Below are 12,142 nucleotides of genomic sequence, written 5' to 3'. Positions count from 1 at the left end.
CCTTATACCTAGCAGGTACTTCAGAAGCGCTGCCGTAAGAATGAATTGCTTGAGATAATCTAAGAAAACATTGCTTCTTGCAATCAAAATTTCCTGACGCACGACCTGCATTTGGGGGTAGTCTGTCGCCACCTCCTTTTGGTTTCACATATAGCGGCCCTTTCCCTGTTTTACTCAGTCCAGCATTACCCCTCCCTCCAATTGCTGAGATGGCCTGAGCTCGTGCAGAGATGTAGACGAGACCTGGGAATTCTCAGGCGTAGGGCTCAGGGAGAGCGACGGTAAACGCAGCATCCGGTGCATCCAAATAGGGGGGGACGACCTCCGACTTCTTTGCATCCAACTGGAATTGGAAGCCAAGTGGAAAAGCGAGACAGGGGGCGCTGCTTAGAAGACAGGCAGCCTTAAGAAACAGGAAGGGCTGTAATGAGCTTTTGTCTGGGCTAACTGTGCCAGCGAAGAGAAAAGGAAGGCACTTGTTCTTTAGGTGGAACCAGATTAGTTCTTGCCTGGTCCATTTAACAGGCCAGCGGACACTCGCTAGAACGATGGCTTCCGCTGCTCCCTCTGTCCCCTTCAAGCCTTTGAAAACTGACTTCTCAAAGGTAACGCCCAATTCTGCTGTCAGGGAAGCTCTGAACGGAGTCGAGTGGGAACGCTGGGGTAGCAAACTTGAAACCCTTTGGGGCGCCTGGCGCTCTGACGTGCAGGGGCATATCCTACCACGAGGGGGCAGTATTCCCAAGTGCAGGGCATATCCTACCACGAGGGGGCAGTATTCCCAAGTGCAGGGCATATCCTACCACGAGGGGCAGTATTCCCAAGCGTGGCCCCAGGCTCAAGGGGCGGGCGAACAGGAGGGTATTCACTTCAGCCCAGGTTGGAGATCCACCTGCCGCCCCCCGCCCTCCCACCCCGTCACTTGCCAAATAGTACAATGTGCTTCTTTTCCGTGAAAGGTGATTGGATGGCGGCATTTCTGAGAGGGAAAGTCCCCACCAAATGGATTCCAGGTTCATGATTCAATTGCTCTCTGGAGCAGGGAGGGGATTGCTGGGGAATGATTTGGAAACTTGAAGGTACCTCAAGGTGGAAACTTGTCGTGGTGAAAACGTCCATCCCACACTCGCCGAGGTCCCAAGTTGCTCGTTAATTGGGCGGCTGTCTGGAGCGTCCGAGCGCTTCTGCGCTGGGAGCTCGTCTCCTTCTGGCGCTTGCCAGAAGGCTCGAACCTGCCAACTGTGAGATCGTGACCTGAGCCGAAGTCAGACGCTCAACCAGCTGAGCCACCCAGGCGCCCCATACTTTTTTTATAAACCCGGATGGGCTTTGGAAACTTTCCTTTTCCTTCAGAAAGCTTGGAAGGAAACCGGGATGTCAAAGAGAAGCAATGGCACACCTTGGGTGCGTGGATTTGTACCGGCAGCTTCCTCCAGCCTGTCCCAAGGGAGGGGAAACTGAGAGACAGCGGACATTCTGCGGTGGTCTGGGACGAGGCTTTGTGTGATGGGGCAGGGGGTAGCAAGGGAGGAATCAGCCTGATGGCCTGGTGGGTGTGAAAATCAACGCCAACCGCACTGTGAAAGACAACCGGCTCACAGCCTACCCAGCTCCTTCCAGAAATACCGATTCCTCAGACACCGAATTGAAAAGTGCTCTAACCCATCCCCCAACCCCTGCGAGGACCCCGTCAGCACTTCCTATGCTGTTTACCATGCTCTCCGGTTGCAAAGTAAAAGACCTTTATGCACACGGCACAGCCATCCGGTGTGCAACAAAGTGCCCTTTATCTATAGCCTGTTGGCAACTGTATCACCAAAATAAACGTGAGTTATTATTTTCCAAAAAGGATTATAATGTCAAAGATTCAGTGTGTCTGAACCAGGGCCAGTGGGAACCAAAGGCCCTGTTCGCTCGAATACCTGCTCTCTGGTTCTGTGATGGCGTCTAATATGCTGAGGTCTTAAACGTCTTCGTTGAGACCACTGTCCAGCTGCTAGATTGAGAGCAGAGAAGGGACACAGCCTCCTTTGTGTCCCCAGAGCTCAGTATGTTACCAGACACAAAGTAACCAGTCAACCCACGTCTTTCCAGGGAACGGCAGATGATGTCGGGAGCGGGGGAGGCGAAGGTGGACCCATCCACCAAATTCTAGAATATCACACTCGGGAGCGTCCCTTTGAAACCTAAAGGAGACAGTTCTCAGAGGAATAACAGGAAAGGGGACTTTACAGGGCCTCCAGTCCCTCGTTCGGCAGGTACTGCTCGACCTCTCTTTGTGCTTATTCTTGGCAGTCAGTAGCCCAGAAAACACCACAGGCATGAAGTGGCGAAGCCTGGGCGCAGCTCGCCCACAGACGAGTTGACTGGCCTCGGGCACGTCCCTTAACTGTCTGGGCTTCAATTTCCTCATTGGAACAAAGCCGAAACTGGTGTCCAGTTTAACATCCTAGTGTCTTCTGATTCAAAAACCACACCAAGTGGAAAAATTAAGAGTTAAAAAAAAAAAAACGGTGGGGGGCACCTGGGTGGCTCAGTCAGTTGAGCGTCCGACTTCGGCTCAGGTCATGATCTCGCGGTCCATGAGTTCGAGCCCCGCGTCGGGCTCTGGGCTGACGGCTCGGAGCCTGGAGCCTGCTTCGGATTCTGTGTCTCCCTCTCTCTCCGCCCCTCCCCTGCTCGTGCTCTGTCTCTCTCTGTCTTTCAAAAATGAATAAACATTAAAAAAAAATTAAAAAAAAAAAACACACCAAGTGGAAAATAAAGATTTAAGAAGAGTGCAGGGGAAAAAAACGTGTCGAAGAGCCAGTTCACAAAACTTCCTCTGGGGACGGATGGGACATGGGACAGGCTCTAAGCGGCAACCAGCACATTCGCGGGTCACGTCGGACTATGATGAAGCTCGTTGGCTTGGCTCACAGGTTAAGACCTGTGTCCCGGGGAAGAAAGCACCTCAGCGCGGCCACCTGGGCCCTCTGCCGCCTCTCAGCTCGAGTGTGACCTTACCTGCATTTCCAAGTGGACCCTTGCCTCGTACAGCCTCTACTGGGAGTCAGGAAGTGTCCCCTGGGAATGCTTTATTGGAGAACCCTGCAGGAATCACGTCCCGGGCAGTAGGGGGGAAGAGAGCAGAGCCACAGAAGGATGCACAGTGAGAGATTTGAGCAGCGGGGTGGAGGGAGACAGGGCCCTCACATGGGGAGTGGGGGTGCCTCGGGGGCTCAGTCGCTTAACCGTCTGACTCAACTTAGGCCCAGGTCGTGATCTCACTGTTCCTGAGGTTGAGCCCCACGTCGGGCTCCGAGCTGACAGCGCTTGGGACTCTCTCCCTCCCTCTCTGTCTGCCCTTCCCCGGCTCATGCGCTCAAGCTCTCTCACTCTCTCTCTTATCATAAATAAATCAACTTCAAAAATAAAATGGGGAGTGGGTTTGCCTGCTGTGTGTTCCTTAGACATCTATAAGAAACGGTCCCCAATCTCAGATGCAGAACTAACCCAGGCAGGAATCATAATGAGCCACTTGGTGGGCCAACCGAGGAGAAAGAATGTAGAATGTCCTTCCATTTGCTTCCTGTTTAATTTTGCCTGAAGAAAATCTCAGGGCAAGTGGGAATGAGGGACAGGGGTGCCTGAGGCCATCTCTGCGTTGTCCCTGAGCCTGGGAATGGCCCACAGCCTGAGACTCTGGGTCGGGATGTGCCACATCAGTTGGCCGGGTCACTCCGCGTCTGGGCAGTAAGGCCACCCCCCTCTGGACCCCGACACTAACTCTGGGATGTTCCCTCCCTTCCACTTCACGATTATGGTGTTTCGCTGCTTTTGACTTTCTCTGCATTATGAACACTCCCAAGGAAACACCGTCATATGAGTCATCTCTTAGTCGACAGGCTGTCCCTCAGAGTCCCTTGACAGAGCAGACAGGTGACCAGCTTCTACCTAGCCTGGGCTATGAAGCAGGAGGTTCTGTGGAGTAATCGGGGCAAGGAGGAAGGCCACAGGTAAAGGACAGACCTTCGGATTTAGGAGACCCATGTTGACCTGCGGTTGCCCTTCTAGAAAACTCCAGGGCCGTTCTCAGTCTCAGCTTGTCACCGGTGGAAGGAACCCCATGCCTGTCATCTTTGCCGTGTTGCACGGATGGGACGAAATAGTGTGTGAGGGGGTGACCTGTATACCACAGAGCCCTCTATCATCACTTCCTCAGTGAGTGATCTTTCCAGAAGGACAGACGAAAGAATGTCAGTGTATTAATTATTTCGGGGTGGGGGAGGCTGGCTCTCCTCCTGACAGTGGATGATGCCGGGAGGGAAGAAGAGGAGGGTGGAAGGAGAGGCCGACCTCTTTGGATGGAAGTTTCTCGGGACCTCGGAGCCGTTACAGTGTATCATTGGTGTATGGACTGCACTCCCCTGGTGCCCTCCAGCAAGGGGCTTGGAGTTGTTTGGCACAGTTCGGCTCGTTGCTGGAAAGGATGTCAGACACATTTCACTTAAAAGTATCCGCAGGGCCTAGGGCAGAGCCGGGCACGTGGTAGCCTCTTAATACATATTTGTTTGATAAATGAATGGTTGAATGATCGAATGACCTTGTTTCTGAGGGTTGTTTCAAACCTTGCAGATGGATTAAACATATACGAGCTCGTTTAGCCAAGTCTCGGGGAAAGAAGCTTCAGGCCCGCACAGAACCCACTCCTTACTTTAAACGCCTCTCAGAGAAGAAAAAAAGAAAAAAAAATGTGTTTCAAACAAGAACACCCAGCTGGTCCAATTTTCCCGGAAGCTGCTTGGGTTTAGAATGTTCAGATTCGCTATGGCAACTCACACCTAGTTCCTGTGTAAATTTCCTGATGGTAGGTAATTCATTGAAACATAAGGAAAAAGAACCTCGCATGCACATGAGGTAATCAGCCTCGACCGTGGTGAAAATCCGTAGAGATCGAACACGTCCTAGAATTTCGGGAAGGTCAGTGAAGCCACGTGAACGTTTATTAGAAGATTGCTTTTGTGTGATGAAGAGTGAGGAACCCGCACGCCTTAATTTTGCTCCTAGAACCCTGTGGTTTATTTATCCTAGATTTGACCCACTTTTAGTGTGACCCGCATCTCACACTTCGCTCACTATTCAACTCAATACGCACGGGTTGAACAATTACCGCACGCCTGCCCTTGTGGTGGGTGCTCTGGGGAGCACTGCCCTATTTTTTATTGGCTCCAGAAATCAAGAAAGTTCATCCTCAGCAAAGGACTGAACAACAGCGTGTGAGGGGCAAAGTCTGGATGACGTACTGGCTCTGAGCGCCAACAGGCCTGAATTCGCTCCGGGATTCCGGACTGGGAACACACACTGCTATAACATAAACCTTCTTGCCCAAACGGAACGGATGCCAAAGCATTTATCGAGCGGAGGGATTGCCTAACAGTAGCTATTTAGTGTGATAATGGCGTTTGACAGTTTGCACACAAACACCATTGTCACACTCCACAGCTCTGCTAAGGAAAATCTGTAGCCACGAAGGTGCTAACATCACCTCCACATTCCACCATTGCCCATGGCCACCATCAGGGAAGCTTCCCGGTTCCACAGAGTGACCTGAGCAGAGAAAACAGGGGTCACGACCGGGGAGCGTCTTGAGCAACAGGAAGACGAAGATGTCAGGCTTCTGTCGGGAACAGTTGAGCAACCAAAGGGACCCCCTGCCTTGTGCTTGGTTACCACCCCCGCAAAGGCCTCCCACCAGCAGGAATGAAACACCCTATGGAAATGGATGGGAAATCTGTTTGCATCAATTTGCTAAGAGGGTTAAGAGCAAAAGAATCCCTATCGGGAACTGATTTTAGGAGACAAAGACTCCGTGGAAGACCGTATTATAAACTGTAATAATATGACCAGATCGATGGGTCCTCCTCAGCTCTTACCTCCTCGTCTATCCCCATCCATTGCCAGCAAATTCTGCAGTCTAAGGAGATTGACATTATTTTGCATGGGGATGTGGCGTTTGAATGTGCTGTAATTTGCTCTCAGGAACATGTATCGGATGCGAAGGCATCCAATGGTGCTCAGGTTTTAAATCTTATTCGCCATAGTCATTTTCCACCATAGTAGTGGGTGGGAGATGAAGGGAGGTAAGGACAGGGGGGAAATGGAGAGAGAGGAACTGTTCAATTTTTTGTTAATAACACTCATTTTCTAGCAAAAGGGAGCCTCCTATGAATAAATCCCTTCTGTTTTCCTGGGTTTCCTGTTAAAAATGGTTTCTAACTGCTATTTGAACTCCTGCCCACGATGGAGAAGAAGAGGAAATAAATCATTTTCACCTAATCCTTTATTTTCCCCCAAATGCTAGGAAAGGCAAAGGTTGGGGGCCGGTTTCTTTTTTCCCCCAGGATAACTGAGTGGTTACCATTTGGCCAGAACCTTGCTGTGGCCATAAAACCGGCTCCTTTTTAACAACTGAATATGCACCCTTTGGCATTTTTTTTTTTCGTAAAAATGGCTCTTATTCATATGCAGACCACGAAATCACCCTCCTCAACCTAGAATGCGCCGTTATTAGCACATTACAAAAGTCTCTCAGTCTCCATGGGATTGGATGTTGAACCCTGCCTTCTTTTTTCCTTACCTTCTTGAGTGTGTTGATTTGCTTACCCTCCTGTGAAGCGACTTCTTCTGGTTCAGTCCGAGACTCTCACTTGCCCTGACAGGGTGCGGTCATTTGCAAGGTAGCAGGAATGTGCCACATGGCCCACTGGTAGCCCTGATCTCTTCAGACGGCTTTGCCATGACTCACACCGAATACAAACTCTAGAAGCCCAGATGGCCCCCGTCATGCCAACTCTTGGCACTCTGGGCACAGCCATGGTGGACACGCTCTTGTCATGAACTATCTCGGGTTCCTCCCCCATAGTCAGGCTCATCTGCTCTGGCTTTGCCTGCGGGACTTAGAACAGAAACCCCCACTTCCCGGTCTCTCAAGGGATGTTGTTGACCGTGACAAGAGACTCCAGAAATGTCCTGGCCTCAGTTAGGAAGAAGCACTGGGAGGTGAACAAGTCACTAGTTAGAAAGGTCTCCATGCTTGCAGAACTCTCCATCTGGCAAAGGCTTGGACCCATTTCACCTCTCAGGCTCGCACAGCGGGGTCTGAGCATGTCTCCACTTCTCCCGGGTGGCCCCTGTGTGCCTGAGGCGTCTCCACAATCTGCAAAAGACAGAAAAGGGAAGCAAGAGTAAACAGGGAAGAAGAGAGGAGGAAGTTAAGGCGTTCCAGGTAAAGCTTGCCAAACCACTTTCTATTTACCAAAACTTCTATTTCTTTGGTCCAAGAAATTGTCTCAAGGAGAAAGCCCTTGAATTTGGAGAAAAGATTTTCTTGTCTACCGATTTGTAGTCAGCCTATAAGGTTGTCCACAGAGGCACTGTGTACAACAGCAAACATTACAAGCAACCCAAATGGCCAATGAGAGGAAAAAGGTAGGTAATATATGTAGAATACGATCTGGTCATTGAAGGTGACATTGTAGAAAAACGGTTGCTGACTTGGAAAAAGATTCAAGGTATTTATTTTATTGAATGAAGCAGGTCGTTTACAAAACATACCATTCGTAGCAGGAGCTCCTTTCAGTGAAAAGTGCATATAAGCCTGGGGCAAAAACATCAGATGTTAACCCTCGTTATCTCTGAGTGGTGGAATTCTAGTTTGGCTTTTCCCCCCTCCTTTTTGCTTCTCTGCCTTTGTTCATTTCTGCAATCAATGTGGTACTTTCATAATGAGAACACTAATTAGAATTCAAACAATTTTTTAAAGATTTTCTTTCTTTCTTTCTTTCTTTTTTGGCGGACTCTGTAATAAAAATTCCTTCTTGCAAAAACACTGTTCTGAAATTGGGAGGCTAGAGCTTACGGTTCTTTGGGGCCAAGCTTTCAAAGTTAGTGCTGTGCAGAGAGAGAAGCTTCAGGCTAATTTCCTGGCAAGTTATTAGTGAAAGACTTTATTATGCAGAACAATTTTATCGTCTTACTGCATCCATCAAAAAACACGTATTTATTGAGTGCCTATTATGTTCTCAGCCTTGTGAACGATTTTTAAACAGAGTTAGAATGGCCCTCATCTTTCATTATTTCTTTGTTTCTGTAGGAGCGGTTAACATGTCAATTGGCAAAACAGCATAAACAAGCAAATAGAATGTTTTCAGTTTCTTTCAAATGCCATCCAATAATCTACCATAATTGAAAAAATTAGCAGTGGTTAATGCCAGGATCTACTTGGATCTTTTTTTTTTTTTTTTTTTTAATTTCAAAGACATTTCTCATTGGGCAGCTTGCAAGAAAAAAATCTTTTGTTCTAGTATTTTCAAATTTAACAACTGCCCTTAAATAGTACCAGTTAATAAAGAACAGGATGTTTAGAAGCAGGTTGGGGAATGATTACACCTGTTACTTCCTGTAAAAAAAAAAAAAAAAGTAATGCATGAGGCAAAGACGTTGAATGTTATTCAGGGTAACGTGTGCAAATGCCAGCAAAGTTTTCTGCAGCTGGAAAGGCCCTGAGGGGGGCGCCTGGGTGGCTCAGTTGGTTAAGCGTCTGGACTTCGGCTCAGGTCATGATCTCATGGTTCGTGGGTTCGAGCCCCGCGTCGGGCTCTGTGCTGACCGCTCAGAGGCTGGAGCCTGCTTCGGATTCTGGGTCTCCCTCTCTCTCTGGCCCTCCCCTGCTCGTGCTCTCTCTGTCTCTCTCTCGAAGATAAATAAAAAGCATTAAAAAAATTAAAAATAAAATAAAAGGCCTGAGGATCCTTACTTCTGGGATCCTCTTCTGGAGAGAGGTCGCGTGTGAGGCATTCCTAAATGGCCGTCTATTAAAATTAAATTTCTGTGCCGTGTCCCCCTCTCTTGTTCCTCACCATCCCAACCTGGACTGAATGTCTAGACGTTTTTAGTTGCTGTGGTCAATTCAGAATGCAGTTTTCCCACTGAGCCCGGGGTGTGAAACACAGGCTAGCCTGGGTTTGCTCCCTTTTTTATGTGATGGATTTCTTTTCATAAATGGGGAGGGCGAGTTCATTAAGGAAGAGGCCTTCACAACTGTAACTATTCGTTATGCCTTGTGACTCCTTGCAAATTGTCTTAGATTCCAAAGTACCAGATAGACCCCCAAAACTCGCCATTCTTTCTCACAACGGATCTGGGTGCGAGCAGCTTGTCTTTGCTTTTAGATTTTGTTTCCCACGGGCTGAGAATGTTCTAGAGCCAACCCCAGAGGACTGAGTGCTTCCTGGGTCTGTGAAGTGTCACCTCACTGCAAACCTAACCCATCAGCACAAAAACCAAACATTTCTTTAAAAGCAAAAGATAAATGGAGATGCTTTTTCTGAATTCCAAATTCACAATTACTGTCATTTCAAACAGACGTATTAAAGGCATCAACTTGATTCTTTTAGGCTGTTATAGTCTAGATAAAGGCAAAGGAAGTCAGTAGCACATACCTGAGCCTTGTCATTTTGAAAGTACATGGAAATTTTAAAATAGAATGTTCTTGTCAACAGAGAGCAAAGACCCATTTCTTTCTTTCTTTCTTTTTTTTTTTCATTGCAATCCATCTACAAGGGAAACATCTGGAAAGCTCCTTATGCCTGCATTTATTATCCACATTTATTGCCCACCAGGAGTGAGGGAAGGATCATCGGGAAAATTCTTAGGCAAGTTGGGGTCTCAACAGGCTCTTTTTAAAGAGAATTGCAGAGGCTTGGGAATTCCCAGAAACCGGTTTTGTTTCTGTGCAAGCGTCCAGCTGTTTTCAGGGCTGTCCAGGGAACCGGAGGCTGGACAGAACGACTCTGAGGCTGGCGTTCCAGAAGCACCAGAAGGAAACACGGGGAGCCTTGCTGGCATGCTAGCCCCAAAGCATGGGGAAGGGGCGGGATTCCTGGCCAAACAAACCCCCTCATTCCAATTATCCTGCTGGTGGGGTCTTGTTTGAAGGCCTTGGTGTTATTGTTAAATCAGACCATCATAAAACAGGAAAGGGCTCCTTGTTGGCCCGAGGACACAAAAGTCCAGGCCGCCTCTGGGCCCTCGACTCCCCCCTAGCTGCCCTTTCTGCTGCTGGAACCCCCAGAAAAGTGTCCGGCTTTCTCGGGCTTTCTGAAGAAACATAATCATCACTGCAGACAAACTCAAATAGGCTGTGGTTAGGTAACACTTCCCGCTGCTCAGGTGCTGTGCGGGGTCTTTGGAAACCCCTGGGACTCGGCACACCTCTGTTTCTGAGAGTCTGTGGCCCCCCCAAAGAACAGCTCGGTTTACACAGGGGAGTTGTTAGGTGCTCGGGGAGGGGACGCTTACCTTCCAGTCCATGTCTGTCTTGACTGGGCCCGGGCCCGGGCCTGGGCCTGGGCCCTTCTCTGGCCAGTGGACGGCACCTTCCACCCCCCCCACCACCCCCCACTTCTGCTGGGCTGTGCCGGGCCGCCTGGGCGCAAGCCCCGAGCTTCTGTGGGTTTTAGGTCTTTCCCTCTCCCTTTATGGGATCCGGGGTTTTAAAGTAAACAGTTCTCTCTCTTTCTGATAAGTCACATTAAATTATTGATTGGGAGGCAGGGAGAGCATGACCTTAGCCCACTAAGTCATCGTCACCTTTGGTCAAGCACGCTAAGCCAGACCGGAAAGCCCAGCGCCCCCCTCTGTCCCGTGGCGGTGTGAGGTACAGGCAGAAACGGAGGCCGTCGGGGAAAGCCGGGCCCGTTGTTCCTGGCGAACACAGGCTTCTGCTCAGAAACCCCAGCGTTTTACTCTTTCCTTACAGGAAGACTGACATAAACTGACGTTTATGACATTGGCGTCTCCTCAGATTTCTTAGCGTCAGAGAAGCCACTTGGTTATAGGAACCTTTAAATCAAAAGATATATTCTTGACTCATCCTACTGGGAGCTCTTGACCGATATTTGGCAGCCAGGCTCCTTCTCCTCTCGCACGGGTCATTTCTGACGTAGTTCCAATCTATTTGTTCACGCCAACAATTATTTATTAAACTCCTCCTTATCTGCTAAGCTCTGGTAATGCAATGGTGAGCAAGACCGACAGAGTTTACAGACTGGTAGGGGGGACAGTAAAGTCAACCGCTGCGGGGGCTGCCGTCGGTCCTAAACGTAGTCTGTGAGCTGCTATTATTTTTATTTTTCAAATTCGTTTGTTTTTCATCCCCGTATAATGACCATATAGTGTTGTATCAGCTTCGGGTGCACAACATAGCGACTCAACGATTCTGCACGTCGCTGCTGTTACTTTTAATGCCTCTGATCATTTCTTTCCCTCCTCGGGCCACTTTGTCATTCTGCTTTCTTGAGCTGTCTGTCACCCTCTCTGGTAATAAATGCAACGTAAAATGAGGGCTGGTTATCCCGGTCTGAGCTCATGGCGCTCTGAGGCACTGTGCGGCCTTAAGTACTAGGTGTTTTCCTTTTGCCCACCCCTAACTCTTAGATACCCCCCGGTTCTTTCCAGTTGAAAGCAAAGATGCTGTGGCATCTTTTCCTCTAAGAACTGGTCCCAAGAAGTGACCCCAAAGAGCTGCCTGCTGCTGGGTCCTGCCACTGCTCCCTAAGTGCCTGGGGGGGGGGTCCCCTCCCCTGGTGGCCCGAGACCACCTGGGGTCACCCTGCAAACTCACTCCTAGAAAAGACCAGTCTTACCCAGGAGGGCTGAGGGGTTTGGCTGTGACCTTCCAAAGGCCGACACATTCCTATGGCAAAAGCCCAAATACTCATCCCCAGATGGGAAGCTTCCGGAGCCCCGTGGAAATCGCCAGGGCCTGTGCGCTCCAGCTTTGTTCCACGGCTATGGCAGCAGCGTGATATTGTTAAGTTTGTGTGGCGGGCACTGCCTGTGGTTAACTTGCTTCTTAGTTTTCAAATTGTTCTCCTGGTTGCAACAATCGTATTTCTTTTCAGAATCACTGTTGGTTTTTCTCCTTTAAAGGGAAATGGGTTCCCCCAGAGCCTTCCATGGAGACATTCTTTCAAAGGGCAGGACAAATCCCTCTCACTCCTGAGCTTCACCGCAGAAAACATCCGGGTCGTTTTCACCAGCTTCTCTGGTCCACGCAAGTTGCATTTTTCCCTTTGCTTGGAAAACCGTGACGAAGACG

The 12,142-nt window shown here is 49.2% G+C and overlaps 1 long non-coding RNA gene across 1 annotated transcript; it reads right to left on the bottom strand.

Annotated features, from left to right (window-relative positions):
• Nucleotides 1–4,962: 4,962 nt before the first annotated feature.
• Nucleotides 4,963–10,911, bottom strand: LOC147575645 (uncharacterized). Its single transcript, XR_015242593.1, has 2 exons — nucleotides 10,342–10,911; nucleotides 4,963–7,198 (listed from the first exon to the last, which is right to left on the bottom strand). It is a non-coding gene; the product is annotated as an uncharacterized LOC147575645 (long non-coding RNA).
• Between the last annotated feature and the right edge of the window lie 1,231 nt (nucleotides 10,912–12,142).

This window comes from Puma concolor, chromosome D3, assembly GCF_028749965.1.
Source record: "Puma concolor isolate L17-30 chromosome D3, mPumCon1.1.hap2, whole genome shotgun sequence".
Lineage (NCBI taxonomy): Eukaryota > Metazoa > Chordata > Mammalia > Carnivora > Felidae > Puma > Puma concolor.
The sequence above is the reverse complement of the archived record's forward strand: the minus strand, read 5'-3'. Positions and strand labels throughout refer to the sequence as shown.